The sequence below is a fragment of the Anastrepha ludens genome, chromosome Y, assembly GCF_028408465.1.
Source record: "Anastrepha ludens isolate Willacy chromosome Y, idAnaLude1.1, whole genome shotgun sequence".
NCBI lineage: Eukaryota > Metazoa > Arthropoda > Insecta > Diptera > Tephritidae > Anastrepha > Anastrepha ludens.
The window spans coordinates 3,353,770-3,371,706 of NC_071504.1; the positions used below are offsets into that span (position 1 = coordinate 3,353,770).

General features: G+C 30.3%; 2 pseudogenes; both read right to left on the reverse strand.

The window, feature by feature from the left end:
• Positions 1 to 264: 264 nt before the first annotated feature.
• On the reverse strand, positions 265 to 446 carry LOC128870619 (U2 spliceosomal RNA; annotated as a pseudogene).
• Positions 447 to 10,786: 10,340 nt separating this feature from the next.
• Positions 10,787 to 10,968, reverse strand: LOC128870618 (U2 spliceosomal RNA; annotated as a pseudogene).
• Positions 10,969 to 17,937: the final 6,969 nt, after the last annotated feature.

The window sequence follows — 17,937 nt, forward strand, 5'->3', positions numbered from 1 at the left end:
TCTAAAGTTCATATTTTATTTTCTTCATTTTATTTCATTCATCCTCAATGTTTTCAATTTCAACAAATGATATGAGTGGCTTATGATAGATAAAATATGATACAAATGCTTTGGTTTCGATGTTGTCAAAAAAAATACCCAAACGGACCGAAGAAACAGACTTACAAATTGCTTCCATTTTCGTCTACTTGTATTCATATAAAAATGTATGTCTCTTCCCATCAAAGCTAAATGTATTAGTATATTTCTTTTTGTATTTATTCAATAATTTGGGCCGAAATCCCGCCGGTACTGCAATACCGGGCCAACCCGTGGCACAGGTGGAATAAGCCCCTAAAACACTCCGCCCATTTACAAAAAATCAGTTTAACATTTGTTGTCCTCCGATGGAGGATCTATCAGATGTTAAGCTGATAAGAGCAGATAAAGTGGGCTTCAAGACCGTTTTGCACGTGAGGACATTTCCCTCGGGGTGATAAAAAAAAAAAAAAAAAAAAAAAAAAAAAAAATTCCGCACTATTTTCGAGAGTGACGGTTCAATAGATATATTAAAATCAGCTTAATATTTCTTGCCCTCCAATGGAGGATATATCTATCTATGTTAAGCTGATACTGTCTTAACTATAGCCAACAAACTACCTTGTCATTACATTTTCTAATACACCTTTTGAGAATTACACGCTCACAAAAATTAATGTACAAAATATTTATACCGATTCACTTAAACACGGCGAGCTGTTTGATTTCATGTTCGTGCCTGTGTATGTGCATTTGTGCGTTCATATCGCCAGCCTTGGCTGAGCACAGTAAGAAAATGTATTCGAGCGTATATATGTATGTATGTATGTACGTTAGTGTGTTTGTACGATTGTGCTCTGCGCTCAGCTTTCTGTCGATTTTACTGTGCGCTGCGCAGGTTGGGGTATTCTTGCAGAATGTAAAGATGATTCACACTGTCGACCGACTGGGTACAGTTGTCACAAGTGATGATATGTATAATTTTTATATAAAAAATTAAGGCGAATCTATTGAAGGTGGTAGCAATAACACAGCTGATTTGTTATTTTTTTCTTCCGCCGTGTACATTTGGATGTCAACACAAAATTGAATTACGAAACGTTTTACTTAGCTTAGTGTATGAATACCTTGGAAAAAATTCAATTTTCTTCTATAATCAATTTTAATAAAAAAAAACTGTTTTCAATAATGCAAGTTTCAAAAAAAAAAAACAAAAAAAAAAAAATTTCCTCAAATCACTCCCAACGATTCTAAAGAAGTTTTCACTTCGAAAATCATTCTTTTTACTGCTATCCTAAAAATATGCTACACAAAAACTTGTTGCCTCTAGATTTTGATATGGCCCTTCAATATCACTCTCATTCCGTCTTTTTGTAAATCAAATTACTTATTGTCTAACGACAGGTGTAATATTTTATGGAAGAAATAAAAAAAAAAAAAAATTTCATTCGAATCATTTGAAATTTCTGTATACAATAACGAAAAATTCAAAAAAAGTTGTACACATAAAATGAATGTCAATTCGAAACTTATATTACTTTAATCTAAGAATCAGGCAAGTTTTGTTTTGTACAATATTTTGATTTTTTCTTTTTTTTATATGAAGAAAATATTTAAAAGAAATTTTTTTTTGCTAAAAACCTTCCCCTAGTGGATCCCTATAATATGAAAAAAGAACGAATAAAATTGGGCTCGTATCGGCCCAAAAAAATGCGTACAAAGGAACATCATTTCATTTTTATATATATAGATAGACTAGGTCTTTAGGCAATACATATCCATTATATTTGAATAGGTTCAGAACCAATTATACCTGTAATGTTCCTACAGCTCGCACTCTGCATGGCCTCAATAAGATGTCGAATTCTCTCATATTAGGTTTTACATTATCGAAACTATATTTTGCTATATCTGCTCAATTAAATTGTAATTTAGATTTGGAAAACGATATTTTTGTAGTATGTAGTCAGTAACCGGCGGCCGCTGTAACAGAATGGGTTGGTGCGTGGTCGAATCTCGGCGAAACACCAAAATGAATAAATAATAAAAATAAAACTATCTGCCGTTCGAAGTCGGCTTGAAACTGTAGGTCCCTCCATTTGTGGATCTCTCCATTTGTGGTTCATCATCTCTCAAAAACATCTCTCCCATTAACCGTTATCATGGCCGCTAATAATTTCACTATCGAAACAAAAACAAAGGCCTTTACGCATTGCATTCTACGCTCACACTAGAAAAGCTTTTAAGAAAAACGATATGCTTATCATGTCGTATCCGTCGCCACGTATTTTTTGTATTTGCTTTACCTTCCGCACGTTTAGCTTAAATAAATAAATTTAATATAAATAATAAAATATAATATACTAGCATCACCCAGTGGGCTTCGCACCAACATAAAATGTTTTTTTTATATCGCAAGAAATTTTTCATATTAAGTTTTCTTTATAGAACTCGTAAAATGTTTAAACAGTTGAATTAGTTGATTTTTTTCATTCAACATACTTTCTAAAGATGCCACAATAGCCTTTTCTGTACTTTTTTAAAATTTGATTGTGGTGGTCACCTATATACAGGTAAGGTGAAAGAGCCGATAAAAACTTGTAATTAAACTTTGATTCTTTAATTTCCATTTCAATTTTTTACGCTAAATAAATTATGCTAAAATAAATAAAGTTAAAAATGTTTTTCCAGTTCCTTGAATGCTCCAGTTTTCATTATATTTTCGCCCAAAATTAATATTAACATAATACACTTACAACCACAACAGTACAACAGAAACGCTCATAAGCGGCTGTGTATTTGTTATTGTTTTTCCCATACAGGCATTTCGTATGAGAGGAAACCATTACTCACATAAAATATCATAACTCAGGAATGGCTGCACCGATTTCAATCAAACTTCACACAAACCACCTCCTCAAAGATAGAAAAGAACTCTAATATTTTTGTGTCAATCGGTTCGGCGGTTCTTGAGTTATAAGATTACCAAGGAAATGTAATATATAACGACAACTTGAAATAACCCAGGATCAGCAGTGTGGTTAGGAATTTCAGCTGATATAAGGCTATCGATTTGATCCGGAGTTATTTTATGTACCAGCCAAATTAGTATATGTGCGTGCGGCAATCCCCTTTTCTGCATTCGATGGAGTACATATGGCAACGCACCTCCCCAAATACATATAATTTCACAATTAAATCCATAAGTGCTTTACATTTTTGCCGAAATGGATACTCATGTGGTTCAAACACATCCTAGGGTTATCCAGGTCCACGTTTTGGTCTATATCTCGGGACCCTAGTTACGGAGGGGCATTAAAAATACTCTATAATATAGAATCATCAGCAGCTTCCATTTGCTACCCATATTGTACAAACACATCCTAGGGTTACCCGGGTCGACGTTTTGGTCTATATCTCGAGACCCTAGTCACGGAACGGTATGAAAAATACTCTATACTATAGAAATCATCAACAGCTTCCATTTGCTACCCATATTGTACGAACACATCCTTAAGTTATCGGGGTCCACATTTTGGGCGATATCTCGAGACCCTAGTCACGGAGCGGCATCAAAAATACTCTATACTATAGAATCATCAGCAGCTTCCATTTGCTACCCATATTGTACGAACACATCCTAGGGTTACCCGGGTCCACGTTTTGGATTATATCTCGAGACCCTAGTCACGGAACGGTATGAAAAATACTCTATACTATAGAAATCATCAACAGCTTCCATTTGCTACCCATATTGTACGAACACATTCTTAAGTTATCGGGGTCCACATTTTGTGCGATATCTCGAGACCCTAATCACGGAGCGGCATCAAAAATACTCTATACTATAGAATCATCAGCAGCTTCCATTTGCTACCCATATTGTACAAACACATCATAGGGTTACCCGGGTCCACGTTTTGGATTATATCTCGAGACCCTAGTCACGGAACGGTATGAAAAATACTCTATACTATAGAAATCATCAACAGCTCCCATTTGCTACCCATATTGTACGAACACATCCTTAAGTTATCGGGGTCCACATTTTGGGCGATATCTCGAGACCCTAGTCACGGAGGGGCATTAAAAATACTCTATACTATAGAATCATCAGCAGCTTCCATTTGCTACCCATATTGTACAAACACATCCTAGGGTTACCCGGGTTCACGTTTTGGCCTATTTCTCGAGACCCTGGTATCCGATTCTTAAAATTTTAAAACACAAACCATCTACTGAATAGTCCAAACAAAGTCTAAAAATTTGGTTTGGATAGGTGAGCCCGTTCTTGAGTTATAAGATTACCAAGGAAATGTAACTTCTTTTTATATATATAGATAAACCAAATAAATAAATATAATATATAAACCAAATTGCATAGTTTTATTTTTATAAACAAAATGACGGAAAACCCCTCACTTGCTGAACCAATATTGTTTTATTTCACATTTTCAAGTGCGGCATGAACTAACTTTCAATTTTCTACATTGTGATTGCTTATATTGTAAAGTGTAACTAAATTTAAGTTGCCGGATGGATGTTTCTTTAGGCCACACCCTAATATTTAATGTACATTTTTAGCCACCCTAATGGTAACTGCGCCTACCGTTCTGACTGTTGCTAACCACCGTTTCCAGTCGCTGCAACGTGAAGGCCGTTAACCCTGGCATTTCCCCGCCGAACAGTTAAAACGTTTACCGTATCTATGTATATACTGTAAATAAAATACTAATGACTATATACTGACACGCCTTTGTGCTTTTTATTTTTCTAAAATATGTCATCGGAGCGACCGTGGAGGCCCCACATTTCTGAACCGCCCATTGCGTCGCACTCCGATGATGACATGGTCCTTCGAGCCAGATAAAGATAAAGATTCCAATAATATGCCCAGTGCAACAGCTAACGCTGCGGGGGCAACTGCAGTGACAGCAGTTAAAAAAGAACATCAGCAGCAAAATTATGGGGTGACAGCAAAACCAAACAAATCAATAGTCAGCAGTAATGTAACACCAAAAGTCACCTCCACAGCGGCGGATAAATAATTGTTTATTTTCATGATCTTTTTTTTTAATACAAAAGCTTATTTAATATTGTTCGTTTATATTTTATCTTACCTTTATTTTGCATAACGTATGTATTTTCTTGTAATTTTTGAGTATTTTCATAACTACAAACCGGCGCAAATTTAGCAGCACTCTAAGCGCGGACAAAAATTTGCATATATATAAAATACTGTAATTACACAAAGAAAGAGAAATAAGTGAAAATGATGAAAGGAGTGCAGTTGACATAAGTTCTGTTGAACCACAAGTGCAGAAAACTCTTCGGAAATAGACTATTATAACGATTTTGTGCCGGTGGTTTCACATCATCGACGTGATCGTAAAAAACCACGTAAGGAAAAACCAACCGGACGTGAACGACAAGGTGGAAATAATAACAATGGAAATGAAAAGCTCCCCGGCGGAGGAAATGGTGCTCGAGCTGGTGGTGGCAATGGTGGTGATGGTGGTGAGGGTGGAAAAAAACAAACATAACGTAACGGGTACTGTTGAAAAGGAAGGCGATAAAAGGTATACGTCGCGTGCACGTCAACGCGGCGGTAGCCCACGTAAAGGTGGACCTACTGGCGGAGCACCCAAGTCGCCAAAGGACCGGAAAGATACTTCGCTCAGTGCTAGCGTAGAGAATACAAACAGTGGAAATGAAGCAAAAAGTAGTGATGCCGAATCGCCAGCAGCTAGCGGTAATGGTGCTGCAGCAGCTCCAGCTCCTCAACTGAAGAAATACGTGGCTGCACCTCCACCGAAGGTCAACGCCTGGAAGATATCTAAACAATCATCCAGCAACAACACAACCACAACAGGTTCGACGCCTTTAGAAAAACGTGTTTTACAACCTAAAAAGCCGATTGCACAGCAACAATCACAGGAACCGAAAGTAGCCGACAATAATCCAGATAGTACTCAGGCGCATACTAATCGAATTGGTGATAGCAATCAAAATAACATTGAAAGCAGCGAAATCAGCACCACCAAAGTCGCAGCTCAAGACGAAGTTATAACAACAACAGCAGCAGCAGCGCCAATTTCTACACCAGCTCCAGCTCCAGCAGCAGCAGCAGCAGCAGCATCGGCACCGACAAATACTGCTAAGCACCAACCAGACACAGCACCCGCTCCGGTTGTAAATAAGGGAAAGAGAGCCAATGAAAAGACCAGCGATTTCAGTAACATTGGTGATTGGGCCTATGTTAATTGGTGGTAAACCTACAAATAACGAATCGAAACGCTTAACGAAGCATAAACAGCGTTCAGTGAACGCAAACAATAAAGAAGAAAACACAACAGCAACAGCAGCACCCACAACATCAGCTCCCAATAACGCTAATCAAGCAGCTCCAACAGGCAGTGCTACCACAGGTGATAAACCGTCAACAAGTCAAGCGTAAAATGAGCCTAGTAAATCTGGCAGTGGTGAAGGCAATAGTGGACCTTCGGCCACAAATGCCACAGCTGGCAACTCAAGCTCAGGATCAAATGGCACAGAGTTCAATATTTGGCTGGGTACTGACCGGGGTCTGCCCGTTAAATTAAACATTTTTATTTTGTATAGTACAGTTTATAAATCAATAAATTTGAATATAACAAATTTTACTTCTTTTTGTGTGCAATAACTATCCACGTACATAAAATTTCATCTTTACAGCATTTCAGACGTCACCAGCAGCCTCCGATACAATATACCGAACGTTGGCTGACACCTCCGTCCTAAAACAATGATTGCTTATTGCAAGGGGGCCGGCATGTTTAGGCCACACCCTAATATTTAATATACATTTTTAGCCACCCTAATGGTAACTGCGCCTACCGTTCCGATTGTTGCTAACCACCGTTTCCAGTCGCTGCAACGTGAAGGCCGTTAACCCTGGCATTTCCCCGCCGAACAGTTAAAACGTTTACCGTGTTAAACGTTGTTCGGCGAGGTTACTTTCACTTCAATTTTAATTGTAACTTTCACTGCGATTTTCGAATTTCAAGCATCAGGACGTGTCAGCCAGCTAAAAGGTAATTTATTATTAATTATAAATTATACTTAATATAATAATACATACATAATAATACGTAAGCAACGTATTTCTATTGCATATATATTTCTACTAGCGTACCCTCGCCCGCTTCGCTAGACGATAAATTCAATGATTTGCTGAAAGAGAATACAATTAATACGAAACAAAGCAAATTCTTTGATACAATTTCATTCGAACTTTATTGTAACACTTTTTGGTAGACAACGTTTTTGGTTTTTTCATCTTTCGCGTGAATAATGACGATGGTTTGCCAACTCGTGAGCAAGCTACATACAATTGTCCATGAGAAAAAATTGGGTATTCTAAATTAATACCGCACATTTGTAGAGACTGTCCTTGCGCCTTATTAATTCTCATAGCGAAGGCAAGGCCAATAGGAAACTGCAAACGTTTGAAATCGAATGGTAAATCCGCCGGAATCAGTGAAATTCAGGGTATCAAAATGTCTTCTCCTTTGTACTTCCCTTTCAAAATTGTTGCTTCGATAACGTTACCCATTAGCTTCTTCACAGCGAGTCTGGTATCGTTGCAAAGTCGGGGCACATTACTATTGCGCAGCATAATAATCGGTGCTCCAATTTTTAATCGTAAATTATGAGGTGGTAAGCCTGGCAAATCGAGTGAGTTTAAGAATTCAGTTGGATAATTTACGACCTCATCTTGATCAGTAATAGTGTCCATTGACTTACTTATACGCAACTATGTCACCAGGTATTTGATCTAAAATAGCTGAATTTATATCATTGACGTCCTTATTTTTCCCAGCTAAAATTGCTCTTTCGCTGAGTCAATCATGGTTTTTGTAATGTTGAACTATGTTTGGAAATACACTCTGTATCAATGCCTCTTTAGACTGTGCAAAAGTGCAGAAATTGTTAGGCAATGTTATCATTCCTGTTGTTTTTGAAAAAAGGTTTATTTTTTTTGGTTAAAAAGTGTTTTTTGAAGTTTTGAAAAACACTTCGCTCTAACAAATTTCTTCTCAGTTAATTGCTGAAAATTAAATATTTTGAAAAAACTATTTTTTTTTTAATTTAATGTTTTTGAGAAAATTTTGTTCTTGAAAAAATTTCATACTTTTGTAAAAGTTTAAATTGATTTGTTAAAAAGGATTTTTTTCCGCTTTGAAAAACACCCCCTCGACAAAATGTATTCTCTATTAATAGTGGAATATGAAATACTTTGAAAACACCATTTTTTTTTTAATTTTGTTTGGTTTTCAGAAAATTTTGTTTTGAAAAAATTTCATACCCTTGAAAAAGTTTTATTTTATTTTATTTGTTTAAAATTTTTGAAATTTTTTTTTTTGTAATTTTAGAAAAACACCTCTTCGAAGAAATTTCTTTTATCTTTTTGAGGAAAATTTGGTTTTGAAAAAATTTCATGCTTTCGAAATTTTTTTATTTTACTTTATTTCTTCAAAATTTTTGAAAACAATTTTTTTTATAATTTTCGAAAAACACCCCTTTGAAAAAATGTTTTCTATGTGTCATAGAGGTATTCCATTAACTTTTAGGATTATAGTCAAATACTTACAAATATCTACGCTTTCACAAATAGCAACAATAAACAAATTTCCTCAAAACCAAAAAATTTACTTTTTTTCTAAAAAAATTCTAAACAAACAACGTAATAAATTTAGAATTTTGTGTTCACGAAAAAACAGTATTGTTTTTATTGTATTAACTGAAAACCAAAATGTTGCAAAAAATCAAAACAAAACTAAATTATTTTTTTGTGTTCATTTGGTCCATATGTTCCATAAAAAGTTGATATGGTAAATAATATGCAGGGTCTGATACACGCAAATTTCCATTGACCATTATAGCGACAAAATTATCAATCACCAATTCCAACAGGATTTCAAAATCAGAGTTGGAATGAGTTGTTGTGTGGTGTACTTCTGAAAAAATTAGAAATAAACAAAATAAATCTAAAAATTCGAATTCTAACTTTATCTTGTGTATGTTCTTATTACCTTGAAGCACCATTCATTTTAAATTTTCCAAGAATTTTTTTTATCATTTCGCGTTTCTTTCCTTTTTCATTCGATTCCAACATTTGTTCATAGCCGAAAACATCGTTTGCAAACGAATTCATTTCCATATAGAATTGGTCAAAGAAAGCATTGCTCAATTGAATTGAAACATTATTTTCATAAATACTTAGGACCTTAACTAATGCACCTTGGTACATACATACCTAACGCAGATATTCATCGCGACCTTGACATCGATACTATTGATGAAACAATACAAAGCGCTAGCAGAAGACACATAAATAGACTATTAACGCATACAAATCCTATGATGAGAAGACTACCAAATAAAGAAAAATCTACCCAAAGTCGGCTTAACCGTCAAACACCAACAGATCTTGCAAAATCCTTGTAATCAATTGTCAACTAATCGTATATGTCATTGTTTGTTAACCACTTGTTTTTAAATAATATGTATATATTTCTTCTAAATGAGCTTGGGGCATTGGCCCTTCAATATTACTCTCATTCCATCTTTTTGTAAATCAAATTACTTATTGTCTAACGACAGGTGTAATATTTTATGGAAGAAATAAAAAAAAAAAAAAAATTTTCATTCGAATCATTTGAAATTTCTGTATACAATAACGAAAAATTCAAAAAACGTTGTACACATAAAATGAAAGTCGATTCGAAACTTACTTTAATCTAAGAATCGAGCAAGTTTTGTTTTGTACAATATTTTGATTTTTTCTTTTTTTTATATGAAGAAAATATTTAAAAGAAATTTTTTTTGCTAAAAACCTTCCCTTAGTGGATCCCTATAATATGAAAACAGAACGAATAAAATTGGCCTCGTATCGGCCTAAAAAAATGCGTACAAACGAACATCATTTCATATATATAGATGACTCTCATCATCAGTAAAAAAAAAATTTTGCGTTTTATAAAAATTTGGGACTGGTATCCGAAAAGTATGTTACACAAAACTTTTTTGCCTTCAGGCTTACTTGATATGTAGTAGTTTTAAAATGACAAAATGGTGCTCTTATAAAAGTTACCGTTATTTCGCAACCTATGAGTATGCTAAATGTAATTAATTTAAAATAGAATTTAATAGACAAATTGTAGCTTTCATCTTCAATAAAAGAAGTATTTTTCGCATTTTAGAAAAATTCTATGACTGGTATCCTAAAAGTATGCTAAATAGAAATGGTTTACCTCTAGTTTTACTTGAAATATATAAGACTAAGATATCAAAATACAGGTAGTGCTTTTATGCTGCTCAATAAAAAAAAAAAAAAAAATACCAGTCTAACGGTTAGACGGGATAGAAGTGAAACCTTCCGTAAGACAAACTGAGAGAGAATAAGACGAAAGCAGCATTAGGAGCGGGATAATTATAGGTTCATTATAATATTATATTGCTCTAAAGTTCATATTTTATTTTCTTCATTTTATTTCATTCATCCTCAATGTTTCCAATTTCAACAAATGATACGAATGGCTTATGATAGATAAAATATGATACAAATGCTTTGGTTTCGATGTTGTCAAAAAAAAAATACCCAAACGGACCGAAGAAACAGTCTTACAAATTTCTTCCATTTTCGTCTACTTGTATTCATATAAAAATGTATGTCTCTTCCCATCAAAGCTAAATGTATTAGTATATTTCTTTTTGTATTTATTCAATAATTTGGGCCGAAATCCCGCCGGTACTGCAATACCGGGCCAACCCGTGGCACAGGTGGAATAAGCCCCTAAAACACTCCGCCCATTTACAAAAAATCAGTTTAACATTTGTTGTCCTCCGATGGAGGATCTATCAGATGTTAAGCTGATAAGAGCAGATAAAGTGGGCTTCAAGACCGTTTTGCACGTGAGGACATTTCCCTCGGGGTGATATAAAAAAAAAAAAAAAAAAAAAAAAAAAAAAAAAAAAAAAAAAAAAAAAAAATTCCGCACTATTTTCGAGAGTGACGGTTCAATAGATATATTAAAATCAGCTTAATATTTCTTGCCCTCCAATGGAGGATATATCTATCTATGTTAAGCTGATACTGTCTTAACTATAGCCAACAAACTACCTTGTCATTACATTTTCTAATACACCTTTTGAGAATTACACGCTCACAAAAATTAATGTACAAAATATTTATACCGATTCACTTAAACACGGCGAGCTGTTTGATTTCATGTTCGTGCCTGTGTATGTGCATTTGTGCGTTCATATCGCCAGCCTTGGCTGAGCACAGTAAGAAAATGTATTCGAGCGTATATATGTATGTATGTATGTACGTTAGTGTGTTTGTACGATTGTGCTCTGCGCTCAGCTTTCTGTCGATTTTACTGTGCGCTGCGCAGGTTGGGGTATTCTTGCAGAATGTAAAGATGATTCACACTGTCGACCGACTGGGTACAGTTGTCACAAGTGATGATATGTATAATTTTTATATAAAAAATTAAGGCGAATCTATTGAAGGTGGTAGCAATAACACAGCTGATTTGTTATTTTTTTCTTCCGCCGTGTACATTTGGATGTCAACACAAAATTGAATTACGAAACGTTTTACTTAGCTTAGTGTATGAATACCTTGGAAAAAATTCAATTTTCTTCTATAATCAATTTTAATAAAAAAAAACTGTTTTCAATAATGCAAGTTTCAAAAAAAAAAAAAAAAAAAAAAAAAAATTTCCTCAAATCACTCCCAACGATTCTAAAGAAGTTTTCACTTCAAAAATCATTCTTTTTACTGCTATCCTAAAAATATGCTACACAAAAACTTGTTGCCTCTAGATTTTGATATGGCCCTTCAATATCACTCTCATTCCGTCTTTTTGTAAATCAAATTACTTATTGTCTAACGACAGGTGTAATATTTTATGGAAGAAATAAAAAAAAAAAAAAATTTCATTCGAATCATTTGAAATTTCTGTATACAATAACGAAAAATTCAAAAAAAGTTGTACACATAAAATGAATGTCAATTCGAAACTTATATTACTTTAATCTAAGAATCAGGCAAGTTTTGTTGTGTACAATATTTTGATTTTTTCTTTTTTTTATATGAAGAAAATATTTAAGTAGTATGTATATTCCGGAATACAACGCAATATCAAAAATATTAAAATTTTAACATTTATTATCATTTTAACTCAAAAATATTAAAATTTTAACATTTAACTCATTTTTTTAACTTACAGTTACTCAAAATTTTAACATTTTTTAACATTTAACTCATTTTTTTAGCTTATATTATCTCAAAAAAAAAGTTAAAAATTTTGAATTGGGTCGATTTAGTCCACCCCTAAATTATAGTTACTCGTAGTTAATATTTTTAAGATATTAAAGATATCTATTTTTGATGTACTAGTAATCAATATTTAGGTTGGTACAGTTAAAATTTTGTGTTGGGTCGATGTCTATTAAGTGAAAAAATGTTAAAATATTTATTACAAAATATTTAAAGTAATCTATTCAAACAAAAATAAAAAAAAAAGTTAAAAATTTTGAGTTGGGTCGATGATAATTTTAAATATTGATTACAAAATATTTAAAGTAATCTATTCAAACAAAAATAAAAAAAAAGTTAAAAATTTTGAGTTGGGTCGATGATAATTTTAAATATTGATTACAAAATATTTAAAGTAATCTATTCAAACAAAAATAAAAAAAAAAGGATACATTTATTTTTTAAAGTACCTTTCAAAAAAAACGACGAACTCCTCAAAACAAGAGTCTTTGAGTCAGATTTGAACTTGCAACAAAATTATTGTTATAATTCCAACTGCTTAACCAACTCATCTAAACATCATATTCTAAAGTAATGTAATTACAGCTGAGTAGTATGCAAAGCAAGCAATGCTGATCTTATCAACATTGCTCACAATCTATAAATAGAATAAGCATAAGCACAAACCAAAAAAAATGAAATACTGTTGAATATGTTCACTTTGTGAACCGTTGACGGAGTCAACATGAGTCACAAACTGCAAGATAAGCATAATATTTGATAAGCTTTTATACATCAACACATGTTTCGACTCTGTCGAAACCGTTTGACTTTGTCAAACATGGTTACAAGTGCAGTATGTATTTAGCGTTAGAAGAGGGTGGACGCAAAATAATTGAAACTTCAAATTTGAACTCTTTGAAGTTCAAATTTATAAAATTTACCCAATATTGGTTCATAACTTAAATCTCTTATTAAATATGTTATTGGATTAGATGGATAAATTTTACTAATATAAAATATTTCTCGAGTCCAATTATTTTTATATTTGTTTTCAAATTGTTTTTTATGTGATTGAATTCTTACTTTTTCTCCAATTTTAAAAACTGGTTTTTCTAAATTGTTTCTATTAATTTTAAAACAATTATCAAAAATTAATTGTTCATTTTTTTCATTTACTTCACAAGGTTTCATACCAATAGTTCTATGTACATCTTTGTAATTATATTCATATAATATTTTATCAATTACATCAATCCAATTAGTATTTTTCTGAATTTCAAATCGTATTTTTAGTTTTTCATTAATGGTTCTATTAAATCTTTCTACAATTGATGATTTCTTTTCACTAAATGTTTGATACATGTTAATATTGTATTTATCTAAAACTTCTTGGAAATGTTTATTTAAAAATTCTTTACCAGAATCTGTATGAAGTAATTTTGGTGCACAACCTGCTTTTTTAATAATATTTAAAAATGCTTCAGAAGTTGTTTTTCCATCTTTCTTTTTTAATGGTTCTATATAAGCAAATTTAGAAAATGTATCAATTACATTAAGCATATATTTGTATCCTCTATTAATTCTAACATTAACTGTTGTCATAATTAGTAAATCTGCTGCCCACCATTGATGGATTATATAAATATAGAAAAATATTAGATATAGTTTTTGATGAAAAAAATGAAAAATATAAAGATTTCCAAAATAACTGGATATAATAAAAAATAAAAATCTTATTTAAACAAAAATTCAAACATTTTTTTATATTGTAAAGAAAAATTCAAACATTTTTTTATATCTACCATCATTTTTTTCTTGTTCTTTATCTATTACTAAAAATCCAAACTGTTCTTTCCAACATTGAATACACATATTTTTTAAAATATCATAATCAATATCATTACAATGATCATTAAATATGTGTTTCAGATTAGTCTTATCTTGTTTAAATAAAATTATATAGTTTGCATTATCTCTTATCAATTGTTTAGGTATTTTTGAATATGTTTGACATAAATAAAAACAAGAAATGTTATTGTGTCTACCATAAGCAAAATAATTGGCAATATTATCTTGTTGTTCTGTAGAGATATCATCAAATATTATTACAGAATATTGTTTAATATTTTCAGGTGTTGGTAGAGATTGAATTGATAAACATTTTATATCTTTAGATTCCAAATCATTTTTAACACACAATTTATTGAATTGAATTATCATATCTTCTAAAAATTTATATTTTTCTTGATAGCAAGTTTTTGAACAAATTATTATATCAGAATAATAAATCTTTGATAATATATTTAATAATACATTTGTTTTTCCGCAATTACTTGGTCCACAAATAATTGCTCTAATAATATTCGGAAATATTTCATTTAATCTTTTTATTGGTTTATGAGTATCAAAATTTTGAATAGTTAATTTAATTTTATTATCTAATTTAGTAACTTTTAAATGACCATCCATAATTTAGAATTTTAGATAAATTTTTTTAATCTATTAATATAATTAATTACATATTTATTTCAATTAATTTTTAGTTAATTTTAATTTTATAAAAATTTAAAAAAACAAGTCAAACATGCATCACTTGATTTGTTAGTGGATTATATGAATAACTATCATCACTAATAATTAAACAGTGAACGACTGTATTTGATGGAAAATCTTCTGTCCATTTAAATTCAATTTTAATATCAATAGCAGCCTCTTTAATTACCTCATTCTGTTTAGATGTATCAATGCATATTATTGGATATTCTTTTAAAAATGTATCACAATTAACTATTGGTAAATTATTTATACTAGAACCATAATATGAATTTTTAAAATCTAGAAACATATTATATAATGTATCAAATTTATTTTGATTAATAGATAGTTGCATATCATAGTTTGGATATCTATTTGTATTTAATTTAACTACAACATTTTCTAAATTACAATGGTCAAATTTACTATTGTCTTCATAATTATTCTGATTTCTTGATGTTTGAAATGCAATAAGAAAATATCTAGGTTTAGCACTAGATGATGTTATATTCCAGGTATAAGTCTTTACAGCTGGAATTGCAGTAGTACAATAGTATCTCCAATTTCTAAAATACATTTGAAAGTTTGTATTATTTGAAATTTTTTTATTAATTTCATGATCAACTTCAACTGAAAATTTAACATGAGGCATTCTCCATATAATTTGATTAATATCAATAGAAAAAGTATGATCACTTAAACTACTATCAATAATTAAACAATTTGTATCATCATTTGATCTTATTAATTCTAATTTTTGATTAATTCTAAAAATGAAATTTTTGTAATCATCAAAAAACCCAATTAATATACACAATGGAATGCTAACAGAAAAATAACCTTTCTTATTACAAACACTACCTTTATTTACAATTTGCCAACCAGCATTATTTAATGATAAATCATTAGAAAATGATGCTAAGCCTTTAATTGTTGTTGTTATTCCAGGATTTTCAATTTTATCAATTTCAACTGAATTAATAAAATATGTAATTTTACTAAACAGATTTATTATACCATTATTCACAAAATTTATTTTATCAGGATTAAGTTTATCTAATATTTTACCATCTTTATCTTTAGCAATAATTTGACCTCTAATATTAAGTAAACTTTTTGATGGTAACGTTTTAATGTCTTGATTATTAATATTTATTTCTATTGGTCTTCCATATTCATTTAATAGTGTAGAATTAGATGGCAAATGTTCATAAAAGTCATAAGATTCGATACCTTTTTCTTCTTTCATTTATTTAACTAAAAAATATTATTAAAAATTTACTAATATGTTTTGACTAGGTCGAAACCAATGTTTAAAATAATTGTAGTCTTGCATTTAATTGTCTTATCAAATTATAAAAAAACATTATTAATAGAATAATAATTAGTACCATTGAAATGTATTCATTTTGCATTATTTTATCTATTCCATTTGAAATAATAAAATCTATTTTTGATAATTGATTATTTTTATCAAAATTGTTTTTACAATTATTCATTTAATGCAATAGAAAAAATCCTAAATATTTTTAATATTTTTTTTTTGTTAATCTTTTTACATTCATTTTCAATTACCTTTTTTTGTATATCTAAATATATTGCATAAAATATAAGAATTGCAATTACAATAAAAATTACAATAGAAATTAATTTTAATAAAGACGGATCCATTATGACACATCTACATCCTCCATTATATTTATTATTAGCATCAATTATGTATAACTGTGATATACAATCATTTTGATATGGAATAATATTAACACAAGTATTCATTTATTAACAATATTTTTTTTTTTATTTCATTTTACTTACACTTTTCAATAAATCATTGAGTTTTTGTGTTGTAATTTTTTTATTTACTAGTCCAATCTTCATTGTTTTAGATTCTTCAATAGCTTTTTGTCTTTTAATAAAATTGTTCTTATATTTTTCAGCTAATGCAGCGTTTTTATTTTCAATGCTATTTATAAGGTTATTATGTTCTGATTCAAGAATATCATAATTTACTTGTAACTCATACATATCATCATTTAATTTGCCAATAATTTCTTCATAACTCATTAAACTAAATTCTAATATAGCTTTCTCATTTAATAATTCATTTACTAATATTTTATTTGATTCTGAATGTAATTCAATATTATAATCTTTAATATTTTTAACACTTTTCATAATACAAACAGCATATTCATGCCATACATGATCATTATTTTTAAGTGCATCATTTCAACATTGAACAAAACCACTTCTATTATTAAACTGAGACTTATGTTGCCTAATAAATTCTTGTGTTTGTTTGACCTCTTTTTCTATTTCTTCTTTATTTAATAGTTTTATACTAGATCCTCTTAATTTCAAGATAGGCACATCAGTATTTGTTTTAAATTATTCAATTGTATGTATATTCGACATTTATTATAATAAAAATTTTTAATATTTTTTTATATTGAAACACTAAGAAAAATATAATTATTTTAAAAAATTTTTTCATAAATAAATTAAAATGAATAAAATGTATAAGAATATAACTAATTTATACAATCATCCAAGCCCTTCTACTAAAACTGTTTCACCACTTGTATCACTACAAGGGAAAACAAAAAGTTTTAGAAATTCAAAAAATATTCATATTCCAAAAAATGCTAATGAACTTAAACAAATTAGAGAAAGAAATTTAGCTATTAATTATTTAGAACAAGCTAGTACTTCAAAATTAACTAAAGTAAAATTTTGCGAACAAAATCATATTTCACGCGATTCTCTTAATAATGGACTTAAATTACTTGGTATTGAAATTATTGGCAAAAACACTAAAAATGAAGACAATTCTCGACAATTCTCGACAAAAGAAGACAATTCTCGAGAATTCTCGACAAATGAATACAATTCTCGACAGACTAAATCAAATAGTTTAACAGAGGAACTTTTAAAGAATGTAACTAAAATAAATAAGAAAAATAAAAACGAATTGTCTAATATTAATAAAAAAGTTGATGATGATATTTCAAGTTTACCTTCAGTTCATGATTAATAATTATCCAAATAAATAAATAAATACATCACATTTT